At 37.7% G+C, this 15,436-nt stretch overlaps 1 long non-coding RNA gene across 3 annotated transcripts in view; it reads right to left on the bottom strand.

Moving 5' to 3' along the window:
* The window catches only part of LOC112669789 (uncharacterized), a 115,461-nt gene that overhangs the window by 72,661 nt on the left and 27,364 nt on the right, over nucleotides 1-15,436 (bottom strand). For all 3 annotated transcript variants that reach the window (XR_007405877.1, XR_007405878.1, XR_003142520.3), the window contains exon 3: nucleotides 8,158-8,349. This is a non-coding gene — a long non-coding RNA (uncharacterized LOC112669789). The remainder of the gene's footprint in view (nucleotides 1-8,157; nucleotides 8,350-15,436) is intronic.

The following is a 15,436-nucleotide window of genomic DNA, read 5'->3' as shown; positions in this document are numbered from 1 at the left end:
TTTTTCTCTTACCACTTTCAGGATTCTTTTCTTATTTGTGTATTTTTAAAGTTTGACTGTGATATAACTTGGCTGAATTTAATGGGAGTTATCTGTGCTTTCTGGATTTTTAATGCCTGTGTCCTTCCCCAGATTGGGGAAGTTTTCAGTTATAATTTGCTTAAATAAACCTTCTGCTCCATTTTCTCTCTCTTCATCCTCTGGGACTCCTATAATCCGAATGTTATTCTGTTTTAATAAGCTGCTGAGCTTTGTAAGTCTACCTTCATGATCCATTACTTTCCCTTCCCTCTTCTTTTCAGCTTCATTATTTTCTATAATTTTATATTCTGTATCACTGATTCATTCCTCTTCTTTGTGAATCCTCATTGTTATGGCATTCATTTGGGTTTGCATCTTGGTTTTATCATTTTTAATTTAAGCCTGACTAGATTTTAGTTCTTTTATATCTACAGTAATGGATTCTCTGGTGTCTTCTATGCTTTGTTAAAGCCCAGCTATTACCTTTATAATTATTGTTTTAAATTCTAGATCAGACATCTTGTTTATATCTGTATTGATTAAATCCCTGGCCATTAGTTCTATTTCCTGTTCTTTCTTTTGGGGTAAATTCCTGTCTTATTATTTTATCCAGAATAAAACCCAACAAACAACAGCAACAACAGCAACAACAACACAATAACAAAAAAACTAGATCTTGCGTGTGTTTTGGTCTGCTTGTCAAAAGAAGCTAGATCTAAATAAAAGAAAAAAATAAAAATTAAAAAAAACCCTAAAAATATACAAATATATATAAATAAAAGTTTAAAAAATAATAAAAAATAAATTATATAAAAATAAATAAATGAATAATAAAAAACAAAAATAAGAAAATAAAAAGGAGGTTAGATCTTATCTCCTTTAATTGCAATACTCTATGATCAGAAAACTTGGTGCATGTGAAGAGGTTTGTGCTCGTTTTCTGGGGGAGGGGCTTGTTACACTGATTCTCAGGTGGACTTGACCTAGTGGAGATGCAAAGTGTGCAGGGGAGGGGCGGGGTGCTGTTGTGAGGGCTCTCATCTCCACTACGTGTTGCTGTTTTGCTCCCTGAAGACTTTGAGTGCTGATGGGCAGGGTGAAAATGGCAGAGCAACTCTCTAGCCCTAGAGCCCACTGTAGAAGAGCAAACCATTGCCCCCCTTCTGCTCCCAACTTCCATCAGATCTCTACCTTCACTTTTCCTTTGTTCAAGTTATTTTATCTAGGCATGCAGCAGGGTTGCAAAATTCCAAATTTTAAGGAATTCTGGTTTATGGATCCATGCCAGTCCTCTTGGGGAGGACTTGCTGCATTTTTGGTGTTTGGTGGCTGGTGCCTGGAAAGTGGTTGCACAACTGCACAGCATTTTAGAGTTTATGATAAGGTGGAGCAGAGAGCTGGCACCCAGGCTTGCTGCCCTCAGCTGGAGTCCCTGCTCCTATGCCTGGGAACAGTGCAGCACATTAGTCCCATCTGTTCTTCTTGCTGCCCAGAGGATCCTCCAAACATGCGCTCTACTCCTGGATCTCCACCCTCGTTCCCCACTGGAGCACCTTTAATCCTGGCACAGCCCCAGTGGTGGCAGACTCCTAAATTAAAACTTCAGATTTTGCACTTCACTGCTTATAATATCTTGTGGTAGTTTCTATAATCAGGGCTTCTTCACCTCTACAGTACCCATAGTTCTTATCTCTCCCAAATCAATTCTCTGCATCCCCTAGCTTCCAGAAGGAGGTCACCTTTCTACTTGGAGACCTGAAGTTTTGTTCTCTCAGTCTTCAGATTGATTTCTTGTGTGTTCAGAATGATTTGATAACTATCTAGTTGTGTTCCAGGGATGAGGCAAGCGTAGGGTGTCCCTACTCCATCACCTTAACTCCTCCTCTTGAGATTTTACTTTTTAAAGTAATATCTACCCCCAATGTGAGGCTCAAACTCATGACCCTGAGATCAGCAGTCATACACTCTACCACCCCAGCCATCCAGGTGCTCTAGCATTTAGATCTCCCATGCCAATAGCCTATAAAAAGCTCTAGGAACTCATTCAGTAAGAAAACCTGAAAAACGTGGCTTCACCCAGTTTCTCAAACTTGTTTTTGACCATTTCACTCTGAATACATTCTTCCCAAATCACCTACTTATACTGTACATAAGTATATGCCGATGTTATATGAATATGTAGTAATGCTCTGAGGAAGCCGTCTTGGAAGTGCTGCTTGTTCACTGTGGAGACGAGGGGTCTGAAGCTCAGAGACAGGGACTCATTTGCACAAGGTTATAGAGCTAACAATTAGTAGGAGAAACAAGACTACTAGAACTCAAGACCTATGCATTTTCTACCACACTGCTTATGGAAGCCCCTTCTTAGGCTGTGAAACGTTTTCACCGAAGTTCAAAGAGTTTAGCAAGAAAGCTGTGCATCATAAAATAAGCCTGGATATTATCTGGCTTAAAGGAATGCATTTGAAGTATGCAATTACTTTAATAAGAACAGTTTGGTAAATTAATTGGTTAGTAACTAGATTCGTGCTCACAGTGTTTTAAGTGTCATTTCTGCAATGCCACAGCATTATGCCAGGAATTGTTTGATGAGCCAAAATCCCATCACAACATTACTGCCGTGATGGAAATGAGGGGGCCTTGGCACTGGGTCCTGAGGGGTGGCTCATGTTGTGTGGGACCATTTGATTTTCTTTCCAAGCCTCCCTAAAGATTAAAGATTAAGACAGAGCAGGTAGGAGAGGCTTGTGATGGTTTATTTTATATGACTAGATCAAAAGGTGCTGGGATATTAGGCTGAATGTCATTTCTGGATATACCTGTGAGGGTGTTTCCAGATGAAATTAGCACTTGAATTGGTGAATTCAGTAAAGTAGATCACCCTCTGCAATGTGGGTGAGCGTCACCCAATTTGTTGAGGACCTGGGTTTAGAACAAAAGGTAGAGGAAGGAGAAATTCTACTTTCCTACTTGATTGCTTGAGCTGTAGCATTGATCTTATGCTGTTCTCAGCCTGCATGATTCTCAGGCTTTCTCACTCAGACTGGATCACAGCACTGGCTTTCCTGGGTCTCCAACTTACATACAGCAGATCATGGGACTTCTCAACCTCTATAATTTGGTGAGCTAATTCTTTATGATCAGTCTCTTCATATATATTCCTATTGGTTCTATTTCTCTGGAACCCTGAAATTAATACAGGGCCAGAGACTAAGAATGTAGAAGCTAACAAATTCTCAGCTTGCTCTGGTGACACTCTGGAAAGCTTAGAAAGCTTTTTAAAACAAACTCTTAACCCTGCTCAAGGAGACTGCTTATCTGTACCACAGGATCTAGGATACCCCTGTCACCCTAGAGTTGAGGAAGGAGAAAAAGAATGAAGAAGCTGCTGAGGCCAGGAACTATCTTAAGAGTACTCATGGACACCTTCTCATTTAAATATCACTATTCTTCATAGGAATTCTTATTCTCATTTTACAGAAAAGGAAGTTGAAGACATGAGAAATAAATGACTTCTCTAGGGTTACACTGAGATGAGCTGATATCTCTGGAGGATGTTTCTGAATTGCTAGCAAAGCCGTTTATACATCTATCTTGTACTAAATCTTGTCTTTGGACTATGTGGCCATCAGGGCTCCTGAGAATCTGAATGAATCTGACCTCCCCAGTCTGCCAGCTACAGAGTGGCCACTGTCCATATGGTTTTGAGTGAAGGTTAGGCCTGAGCTTTCATTGGGTCTTGTCCCAGCTCTTCTAAATGTGTGACGTTGGACAGCTTACTCAACATTCTATGCTGAGGTTTCCTCGGTGGTAAGATAGAAATAGTGAAACCTACCTCTCATGTTGTTAGAATTCAATATGAGGTAAGTGAGCATGTTTGGTCTGTCCTGGCATATAGCTTTGATTCATTGCCTTCACCATGTTGGGTCACACTGGTCGTTTCTATTTTGATCTCCTCTACGGTGTTACTCAAAGATTGTACTACTCTTTTGGCACCTCAGATAGTGGTGTGAGTACCAGTTGGCTCTTGCTGTCTATGTTGGGTGGCCCAGACCAGTAATTATTTGCCACATGAAGGGTCTCATGTGTATTGGGTACGCCATAAACATTTGCTGGCTGACTGAATAACTGATCTCTCTCTTCTATCACTAGTGCTTGTCTTTTTTTCTCAAACCGCTTCTATATTGCCTGGCCCTGGAAACTCAGCTGGTATCCAAGGACAATGAGGTGACCTAAAAATTGCCCACCTGCTTCTAGTCTTGTGACTAAGACAACAGCTCTTCCCTGGACTGCTTATGATAGTTTACCCTTGGGGTCTCCTGCTTTATCATGGTACTGCTTTTCATGCATTGGCACCTGGTAAGGTCACTTGGCACTCCCTTCCAGGAATTACGGTGCTCACTGCCCTCATAATTTCTCCCATCTTTTTCCTGTATTGATAGCTGTGTGATGCTGGGTTGCCATGACAACTGATTGATTAGCATCCAATTCCTGGACTGGGAAACATGCAGCCAGAAAGAATTACAAATGATGCCTGATTGTCTGCTGCCAATAGCCTGATTGCTGCCATTTTCTGGCAGGTAGCTCAGCACTAACAGGAAACCCTGTGCTGTGCAATTATTGCGACGTGATTGATGCATCACTATAGTTACAATCGGCAGTGTTCCCAACTCAGATTTTTTTTAAAGAAAAAAACTCCCCCTTTTAGATGGAAATGCTTATAAATGAGGAAGAAGTATAGAGTGGGGGAGGGCAGTGAGGCTGGCAAGTGGGGACGTATGAGCTGAGCAAGAGCCCAGTTGGAGAGTTTCAGAAGTAATACAGGGAGAGGAGGCAGGAGCAATGGCATATGGCTGGGAAGAGGGAGAAAGGGATGACTGCTGCCTGTGCTCCCTGCCCCCTCCAACTCCTGGGCTTTGCAGCCGGCTAAGGGGTGGTTCAGAAATCAATTTCAAATGAGAGGCCTGAAAAGTGGGGGATGCAGATGGAGACCAAAGAATATATAGGCCACAGGTGGTGTTCTGCTCAGGCCAATTACTGAAGCTGCTCTCTTGGGTTTAAGTCATTTGTGATGACCAAAGAGCAAGCACCTGGGCCTGGAAATAGGATCAGGGGAAAGAGACCTTGTACCATGTGGAAGTGGTTTAAGAACGGGCCAGTATGGAGGATGGAATGTCCAATGAAGCTGGTGCTTGGAGGCTTTGGGGCAGAAGAGACCTTTCATTTGACCCAGGGACAAAGTACCTCTCTTGTTCCTCAACTGGATGTTGGATACTTCTCAGGCTAGTTGAGAGGAAGAAAGAGAATGAACGTATTTGTGATTGTTAGTAGACTAACTGCTAAAGAATGTAGCCATTTACATTGTCTAAGCTAGCTATTTTTAGGAAGGTTGCTCTCTCTTAGTGTCTTCTAAATCATGTCCACAGTTCAATGATACCTAGTTACTATAATACTGATAATTCTTCCTCTTGGGTTAAAGATGGTTTTCTTTTCACAGTCTTCTTTTAAAAAGCAGGTGTTCCCAGAGTTAGTACTCTTTAGTCACTTAAACCTAAATTCTAGTGTGTGTTTGTTTGTTTGTTTATTTATTTATTTATTTATTTATTTATTTTTTAAAGATTTTATTTATTTATTCATGAGAGACATAGAGAGAGAGGCAGAGACACAGGCAGAGGAAGAAGTAGGCTCCCTGCAAGAAGCCCAATGTGGGACTCGATCCCAGACCGGGGATCACGCCCTGAGCTGAAGGCAGATGCTCAACCGCTGAGCCACCAAGGTATCCTGTGTGTGTGTGTTTAAACCAATTTATTGAGGTATGACTGACATTAAAAAAACTGTACATATTTATTGTATACAACTTGATGAACTTGAAGATAATAATATATCCATGAAACCATCATCTCCTATGCCATAAACACATCAATCACCTCCAAAATTTTCTTCTGTCCTCCTTATTATCACTTTTAGGTTTTTCATCCCCTTTCCAGTCCCCTTATTTATTATTACTGTTATTTGTGATAAAAACATAATACCCAGGGATGCCTGGGTGGCTCAGCAGTGGAGCATCTGCCTTCGGCTCACGGCACGATCCAGGGTCTGGGGATTGAGTCCCATATCTTGCTCCCTGCGAGGAGCTTCTCTCTCTGTCTCTGTCTCTGTCTCTCTCTGTGTCTCTCATGAATAAATAAATAAGATCTTGAAACAAAACAAAACAAAGAAACCAGAAACATAAGACAAGGCAATGATGACGACTCTTGCTACATTTATTCAGCATAATACTAGAAGTCCTAGCTAAGTAAATTAGGCAAAAGAAAGAAATAAAAGGCATCAAAATCAGAAAAGAAAGATGTAAGTTTATCTGTTGGCAAGTGACACAGTCTTATATATAGAAAAACCCAAAGATTCCACACAAAACTGTTAGAATGAACAAACAAATTCAGTAAAATTGCAGAATACAAAATCAAGCATACAAAAAATCAGTTGCATTTCTATATACCAACAATAAACTATCAAAAAATTAAGAAAACAATTCCATTTATTTTAGCATCAAAAATAATAAAATACTTAGGAATAAATTTAACCAAGGAGGTGAAAAACGTGTGCACTGGAAAGTATAAAACACTGCTGAATATGTTTTTGTATTAGCCTTACCTGAATCCTTTCTATCATAATATTTGGGTATTTTTATTTTTGTATTCATTTATGTTTACTCTTTGAAAGTAGGAACTTGGTCATTAGTTTAATCATATAATGTAACCAATAATAAATGAGAACTACATGACTGAATGAAAGGAAAGATGGTTATAATGATGAGGCAGGTTCAAAATACATGCAGTGAGAGTGCAGAGCAGTAGGGTATGATGAGGTGGTCAAAGTTAAAAGAAAACTGATGGAGGCCATGTATAATCACATAATGGGAATCTTGGATCCAGCCTACTTCCACAAGAAGGTATAAGAAGGCAGGATTAGAAATCCAGGCAGACTAATTATTTGTAGTTCTGGACATTATTAGCTATCACTCCTGGATACCATGGTGGAGGTCCTTATGGATATGTGCCTGTCACCTTGGCTAGTGATAAGTATTACTGACCTACGGTATGGAGCTACCCATCAGAAAAAAAAATTGACATCTGTAAGTTGACCCCAGTAGCCCAATATTTTCAAAGGAAGAAAAGTAGATTAAAATTTTTATTTACTATTTGTCTTCTTATTAGACTGTAAGTGTACCAAGGACATGAACCACGTCTTCTCTCTGTATGTACTTAGTTCTGAGCAAAGAGAAAGCACTTAATATATTATTGTTGAATACATGTACAATTTAATAAAAAGTGAGGCTTGAATCAACCTTTTGAGCCGTGGAGTAAGAATTGAGGAGAAATAGTGAAAATAAATGTGGAAAATTATTTGGGCAGATGAGTAATATCTATGGGTTCTAGGAAACAGAATAACAAAGTCCTAAATTCAATTTGCAATTCCACAACTTAGCTAGGAAACATTGGGCAGATTATTGAACCTCTCTTTTTCTATATGTCAAATGGAGAATAATAATAGAATTTATTTCATAGGGTATTTAGAAAGATAAATTGAGAAAATGCATGGAAAGCAGATAGTACATAGCACAATTCAATAAATGTTGTGTTATTATTACAATGTTTAATTCCTGGCCTAGAAATTGAATGTTTTTTACTTTAAATGTACAAAACAATGCAAACAATCACTTGAAGAGAGAACATACCTTACGTTGGTACCATGATCAATGATTCGACAGTTGTAGGGGGTGTGGGGAAGCAGGTTTTGATTTACCTGAAATACCGCCAGTTAATGTCTTGCTTGTTGTTGAAAGCAGCTATAAAATACATGTTTTATGGCCCAAATGTAAAAATAAGTCCATTTATGTTTGGAACATTAACTATATCCACATTTGTAGTACCATTTAGGGCCATTCAAAACCATCAGGATTGGTGTCCCAGACTTCAGATAACCTAGACAGATAAAAGCTGGTTTCCATGGGAACTAGTTTTGCTTTCTCTTCCATCTAATTGAAATCCATTTACTGACGTCTGAAAGTTTTCTAAGTACCATCTAATGAGTTCTTCATTTGGTTTACCAAGCTCAGCGCAAGTGCGGGTAACTTACCATTTGCAACATCAGTCAACTTCTGTCAAGTAAGTACACCCTTGAATTTGCTGGGATTAATTCTTTGTTTACTTGGTTCACTTGCAGTTCAGACGTGAAAGGATCAGTTTCCACCAAACACTCTATGCAGCTTGTGTATCTAGGATCTGATATTCTGTTGTCTTTCTGAGGAACCACAGGTTGGTGAACTTTCTGGGGGGAGAAATAACAAAGAGGAGTTACAAGATGATGACATAGAGTACATTTCTTCACTTGTATCTGAGAGCAACACACACATTTTAGGAACTTTGATTTGGCCATTTAATTGCATTGCATTTGAATGACACTGTTCAATGCATTGTCTTGTTATCCACTCAAGATGTTTTCCCCATGTTTCTGCAGAGCTCTTGCTTTCTTTGTTCTTTCTTCAGAAAAGAATGTAGAAGGACTCTCTTATCTCAATCTGTCTTGTTTTCTAGTGCTGGATAACCATTATCTTCATATTTTCCTATCCTCAGAAAGAGAATCCTTTCTTCAACTTACATTTTCTAGGCCTTGCAGGACTGGGAAGATTCCTGTATGACTTAGGCTGGGCTGTTCAGATAAGGCAGGAAGATCATTGACGCTCAGCCTCACAACTCAGAAAACCAAATACTTCAAATGCGAATATACCTTTTCTTTCTCCAGCCTCTAGCCTCCAGCCTCCAGGACTAGGAATCAGTGCTTATGTTCTTCTATTCAGCAAGTTTCATTTGGAGAGTCCCAGTGACTTCCAGGAGCCAACAAAGCTCTATCTCTTCCTACTCACTGCACTGGTTGCAAGAAGCACCTGGGCCTTTCTGGCAAGCTTTGGGTCTGCTTATGATGTGGGCCTTCCATGTTGCCAGGTTTCTGCCACCTGTTCTGGTTGGAGGAGACAGAAGAGGGCAGGGAGGGCAAGGAAGATCCTGCCAGTTGGCAGGCTGACCTGGCAACCTGATGCCAGGCTGAGCAAGCTGTAGTCTTTTAGGCTAGCTTTGCCTTGGAACAGGTTGGTGCAGGAAATGGCCAGATCTTGGCAAAGAGCAAAGGGAGCCCAGATGGAGAAGAAAGCTTGAGAGGTTAATAGACTTGGGACAATCTTCACTGATGGGCACCAGGGGATCCCTTCAACATGTTTACTAGGCACTTTGGGAGAGGCTCCAGGAAGGCTCTAGTAAACTTCCTATATGTAGCAGTACTTATACCAACGTACTGTTCTTTTGTTCTGTGACAACCAGGCTTCATAAAGGTAGAACTGAGTCTTTATCCCTTAGTGTGTCCACAAAGTTTAGCCAGGGTCTAGTGGTAAATCAGGACTCACTTAACTTTTGTTGATTTGAATGGAATTGACAGAAATTGGTAGAGTTATGTTTATAGCCAGAGACACCTGGCTGCCCCAGAAAAGCTAACAATTTGGCACTACTTTAAATAATATTATTAAATGTTTTCTCAGCAGTTATTTAGAGAAATTGAATTGCTGAGTGAGCAGAGGGCTTCTAAGGATGAACAACCCCCATTCATTTTCTAACCCCTTTACATAAAAACTGGCAGTTAAACAGATTCAACCACCTTAGAGACATTTGAACAATCCCTTGTTACTTCAGCTTGCCCTTTGAGGGTTCTCAACCTGGAGGTTCCCTTCATAAGAGTTCTGGTAAATATTTTTGGCACTGGATTTCCAGTGTTATTTTAATGTCACTTATTTATTTATTTATCTATCGCTTTAAAAAAAATCAATTAATTAACATATTGCATATTATTAGTTTCAGAGGTAGAGTTCAGTGATTCATCAGTTGCATATAACACCCAGTGCTCATTACATCATGTGCCCTCTTTAATGCCCATTTCTCAGTTACCCCATCCCCCCCACCTCCTTAAGTAACCCTCAGTTTATTTTCTTTTTTTCTCCTTTGTTTCCTATAGTTAAGAGTCTCTTATGGTTTATCTCCGTCTCTGATTCTGTTTTATTTTATTTTTCCTTCTTTTACCCTATGTTCATCTGTTTTGGTTCTTAAATTCCACATATGAATGAAATCATATGATGGTATTTGCCTTTCTCTGACTGACTTATTTCACTTAGCATAATACCCTCTAGTTCCACCCGTGTCATTGCAAATGGTAAGATTTCATTTTTTTTGATGGCTGAGTAATAGTCCATTATATATATGGTATATATATGATATATTCCATTATATATATGATATATATAATATAATGTGTGTGTATATATATATATATTTTTTTTTTTTTTACATCTTCTTTCCATTCATCTGTCAATGGACATCTGGGCTCTTTCCATAGTTCAGCTATTATGGACATTGCTGCTCTAAACATTGGGATACAGATGCCTGTTTGGATCACTCTGTTTGTATCCTTTGGGTAAATACCTAGTAGTGCAATTGCTGGGTTGTAGGGTAGCTCTATTTTTAACTTTTTGAAGAACCTTCATACTGTTTTCCAGAGTGGCTGTACCAGCTTACATTCCCACCAGCAGTGTAAGAGAGTTCCCCTTTTGTTGCATCCTCACCAACATCTGTTGTTTCCTGATGTGTTAATTTTAACCATTTGACTGTGAGGTGGTATCTCATTGAGGTTTTGTTTTTTTAAGATTTTATTTATTTCATTTTGAGACAGAGAATGAGAAAAAGAGTGCACAAGTGATGGGGTGAGGGGCTGAGGGAGAGGGAGAAGGAGTCTCCCTGCAGAGCAGGGAGCCCAGTGCAGGACTCCATCTCAGGACCCTGGAATCATGATCTGAGCTTAAGGCAAATATGTAACTGACTGAGCCACCCAGGTGCCCCTCATTGTGGTTTTGATTTGTATTTCCCTGATGCTCAGTGATGTTGAACATTTTTTCATGTGTCTGTTGGCCATTTGTATGTTTTCTTTAGAGAAATGCCCTTTAAAATAGTGCTCCAGTCAACTTCCTGGATGCTCTTAGCTTTAATCCAGTGTGCCAATATGTCTTTAGAGATAGGTTAAGTAAACTACTGCTAATTTTGTTTTGTTATATATAAAAAAGAATATTATTATAACTTTATAGGCCTTTTGAAAGAAGAGTAATAAATAACAAATTCTTGTGATAGAATTACTTTCTATGTACATCTACGAAAGAAAATAATTCTATCACAGGACTATAACAAAATGAGTTCTGTTTTTGTGTATTTTGGAGACGTGGGCCATAATCATACATATTTTACATTAATATAATCATAGTGAACATAAAATTTTGCTTTCTTCTTTATTCACTTCACACTATATTCGGTGTTTCTCTATATTATTCTATTCTTTTTCTATTTTTAATAACTTTGTAATATTCCATCAAGTGGATAAACAAACTATTTAAATTATTTACATTATTTTTTGCTATCATAAGCAACCATTCAATGACAGTTTTGTTTATATAGTTTTTTTCTTGCTTAAATTATTTTTTCTAGGATTAATTTTTAGAAGAAGAATCAAAGGCAATGGTGTGCTGGAGCTGGGTCATACCAGTTTGTGACAGCACATTTTGCAAATCTCTGTATTCAGGAACTTCTATTTGCACCACAAAAATTGACAAAGGCTGCAAATTCAGGCTTTTTTTGTTTTGTTTTGTTTTTAGTTTTGTTTTTAGAGAGCTGGCTTGCTAGCAAGAAACTGACCAAGGGGTATAAACTCGTTTATAGCTTTTGATATATCGGTTGTCATATTATTATTATTATTATTTTAAAGATTTTATTTACTTATTCAAGAGAGACACAGATAGAGAGGAAGAGACACAGGCAGAGGGAGAAGCAGGCTCCTTGCAAGGAGCCTAACGTGGGACTCAATTTTGGGTCTCCAGGATCAGGCCCTGGACTGAAGGCTGCGCTGAAGCCCTGGGCCACCAGAGCTGCCCTGTCATATTATTTTTAAAAGAATCTTAACCAATATATGCATGACTAGGTTGACAGACATCTTAACTTGAGGTGCAATCATAAAATACTTATATTTCTTCAATAGTTGCTAAGTTGTGTTTTCCCCAAATCCCTTTTCCCTATGGGCAGTGGACTCCCTTAATATATCTGAATCTAATTCTATAATTTTTAGTCATTTAAAACAGTATCATTTTGGGTGTTAAGGCTTAGTTTTGTCTATTTAAATACTTTAAGTTTTGATTCAAAGCCCATTTTATTTTCCTTGAGTGAGTGTGACTCCAGAATTTGGAATGGAAGGGATTATCTGCTACTCTATCTATGGTTGTCTCTGTCTTCCCTCTACTTACTCACTCGAATTGAGTTGGGGAAAAGGAGAACGATACATATTATTGTCCAGCGTGTTGGCTGTTTTCTTCTTTGTTGATCAGATCTGTGGTTCCCCCATCAGTATTCACATAGTCTCTGCCCTTTCTACTGTCCATTGCTGCTTCCTGTGTGTCATTGACTGGCTATAGTAACTTTCTGTGTGGTCAATACCCTATTACTAATTTTTTTTCTCTTAAAATAACTAAAAGCTAGACAAAATATATGTAACAACACATTGGACATCAGACAACACATGAGAGTGATCACTGAGAGATGGATAAAAGCTAGGTAAGCCCTGTGATTGCTCTAGCTTGAGAGATTTGCCAGATGGTAGCTCAGGGAAAGAGAATCCAGGTAGATCTTGAGTTGAGGGGATGAAGCTGGGAGTCTGAGGAGACTGAGAAGAGAGTAGACAGAGTAGAGTGCAGAGAGTAGAAAGCTCAGTGTAAGGACTCCAGAAATATGCAGAGGGTTCCACTGAAGGCTTTACTGAGTACTGATCAGTGTGTATGTGGAAAAGTACTCAAGGCCAAGGAAAGAACCATCCAAAAGGATTAGAGGAATATATACCAGAGAGCAAAGAGCTCTGGGAATTGTTATTCACAGCAGCAGAGTGAAAATTTCATAATTCACGGGGCCTTGGGTAGAGTAGTCAGAAAGTTTTGATTTAGTAGTAGGGCAAAATTAAATCTATACCTAATGCTGCTGTGGTCTCATTTAACAAAATTTAAAGGCAAGACATACAAAGGATCAAATTCTTTCTATTAACTGCATTTCAGTGCAAAGCTCAAGAACTTTAATAGAGATATAAGAAATCCAGTAACAACTTAGTAAATATCATAATGTCTTGTATCCAATAAAAACAAAATTATATACAGAGAAACAGGAAAATAAAATTGATAATGAGAAGAAAGGTTAGTTTAACATTTGAAAAATCAACCAATATAACTACCCATTTTGACTAACTAAAAGAGGAGAAACACATGATCATCTTGATGAACATACAAAAAAAATGTGGAAATCCAGCATTTTAATCTTGATAAAAACTCCCACCAAACTAGGAATAGCAAGGAATTTCCTCAACCTGATAAAAGACATCTATGAAAAAACCTACCCACAGACATTACATATAATGGCAAATAACTGAATGTTTTCCTCCTAAGATCAAAAAAAAAAAAAAAAAAAAAAAAAAAAAAAAAAAAAAAAGCAAGGAGGTGCACTTTTGCCACTTCTATTCAACATTGTACTTGGAGAATTCAACCAAGGTAATAAAGAAGAAAAAAGAAATAAAATGCACCAAGATCAGAAAGAAAGAAATAAGCCTGTCTTATTTCTTAGAGAACATAATTATCTTTCAAGAAAATTTTATGAAATCGACTAAAATTCTAAGGAAATGAAAGTATATTTAGAAAATTTACAGGATTGGGGCACCTGGTGGCTCAGTAGGTTAAACCTCCAACTTGGTTTCAATTCAGGCTCATGGGGTCGAACCCCAAGTTGGGCTCCCTCTTCAGTGCAGAGTCTGTTTGAAATTCTCTCTCTCTCCCTCTGCACCTACTCCCACTCATGCTCTCAGTCTCTCAAATAAATAAATAAAGTCTAAAAAAATTACAGGATGTAGGACTGATATACAAAATCTAACTTATTTCTATATACTAGTAACAAGGAACCAGAACTTGAAATAATATTTTAAAAATACTACTTTAAAGAAATAAAAAATACTACTTTAAAAAGCATTATAAATATGAAATACTTAAGGATAATTCTGGGAAAATTGACCTGTGCACTAAAAATTACAAAACTGAGCTGAAGGATATTTATGAAGACTAAATAAATTGAAAGATAAGGCCATGCCATTGAATAGGAAGACTCAATACTGTTAAGATGTTAATTTTCCCCAAATTGATCTAATGATTCAACATAATCCCAATTAAATTCCAGAAGAGTTTTTTTTGGTAAAAATTGATGTTTATTCTTAAATTCATAGAAAAGTCCAAAGGAACTATGAGGGCTAAAACAAATTTTTATTTTTATTTTTAAAAGAAAAACAAATTTGGAGGACTGTCACGACCTGATTTTAGGAGTTACATAGTAATAGTAATTAAGATAATACGATATATACATAGATAAATATATCAGTGGAACAGAATGAGTTTGAAAATAAACTATGCATAAATGGTTAATTGATTTTCAACAAAGGCAATTTTGTTGGTGGAAAAAAAGATAGTCTTTTAAACAAATTGTGCTGGAATAGGTAGATATGTATAGACAAAGAAAGAAACAAAACCCCAACAACAAAAAACTCATTTCTTGCACCATAAAAAAATCTTTACATGGATCATAGATATAAATATACACTCCCAAACTATATTACTTCTCAAAGAAGACAGAAGAAAATCTTCATGATTTTGAATTAGGGAATGATATCTTAGATACAATACAAAAAATACTCATAAAAGACAAACTTGACAAATAAGAATTGAGAATTTCTGCTCTTTGAAAGATACTGCTGAATTTTTTTGCACATCAGAAGGACTTATATCCAGAATTTATGGAAAATTTATATCCTATAAAGGACTTATATCCAGAATTTATGGAAAATTATCAAAACTCGACAATAAAAATACAAATAACCCAGTTAAAAAATGGTCAGATTAGCACTTCACCAAAGAATATACCGTTGGCAAATGAACACATGGAAATATGCTTAACATTGTTAGACATTAGAGAACTGCAAATAAGAGCATAATGAGATGTCATTGCACATCTGTTAGAATATTATGAATTAAAATGACTGGCCATATTAAGTACTGCCAAAAAGGTGGAGGAATTGGAACTCTCAACTACTGGCGGGAATGTAAAATAGCACAACCACTTTGGAAAACAGTTTGGGTGTTGCTTAAAGAGTTAACTATAGACCTGTGATATGGTCCAACTATTCCACTCCAGATATTTATTCAAGAGAAATGAAAACATGTCTATACAAAAATTTGTACATAAATGTTCATAGCAGC

Source organism: Canis lupus, chromosome 25 (genome assembly GCF_003254725.2).
Source record: "Canis lupus dingo isolate Sandy chromosome 25, ASM325472v2, whole genome shotgun sequence".
Lineage (NCBI taxonomy): Eukaryota > Metazoa > Chordata > Mammalia > Carnivora > Canidae > Canis > Canis lupus.
This window is presented reverse-complemented; position numbering and strand designations above follow the sequence as displayed.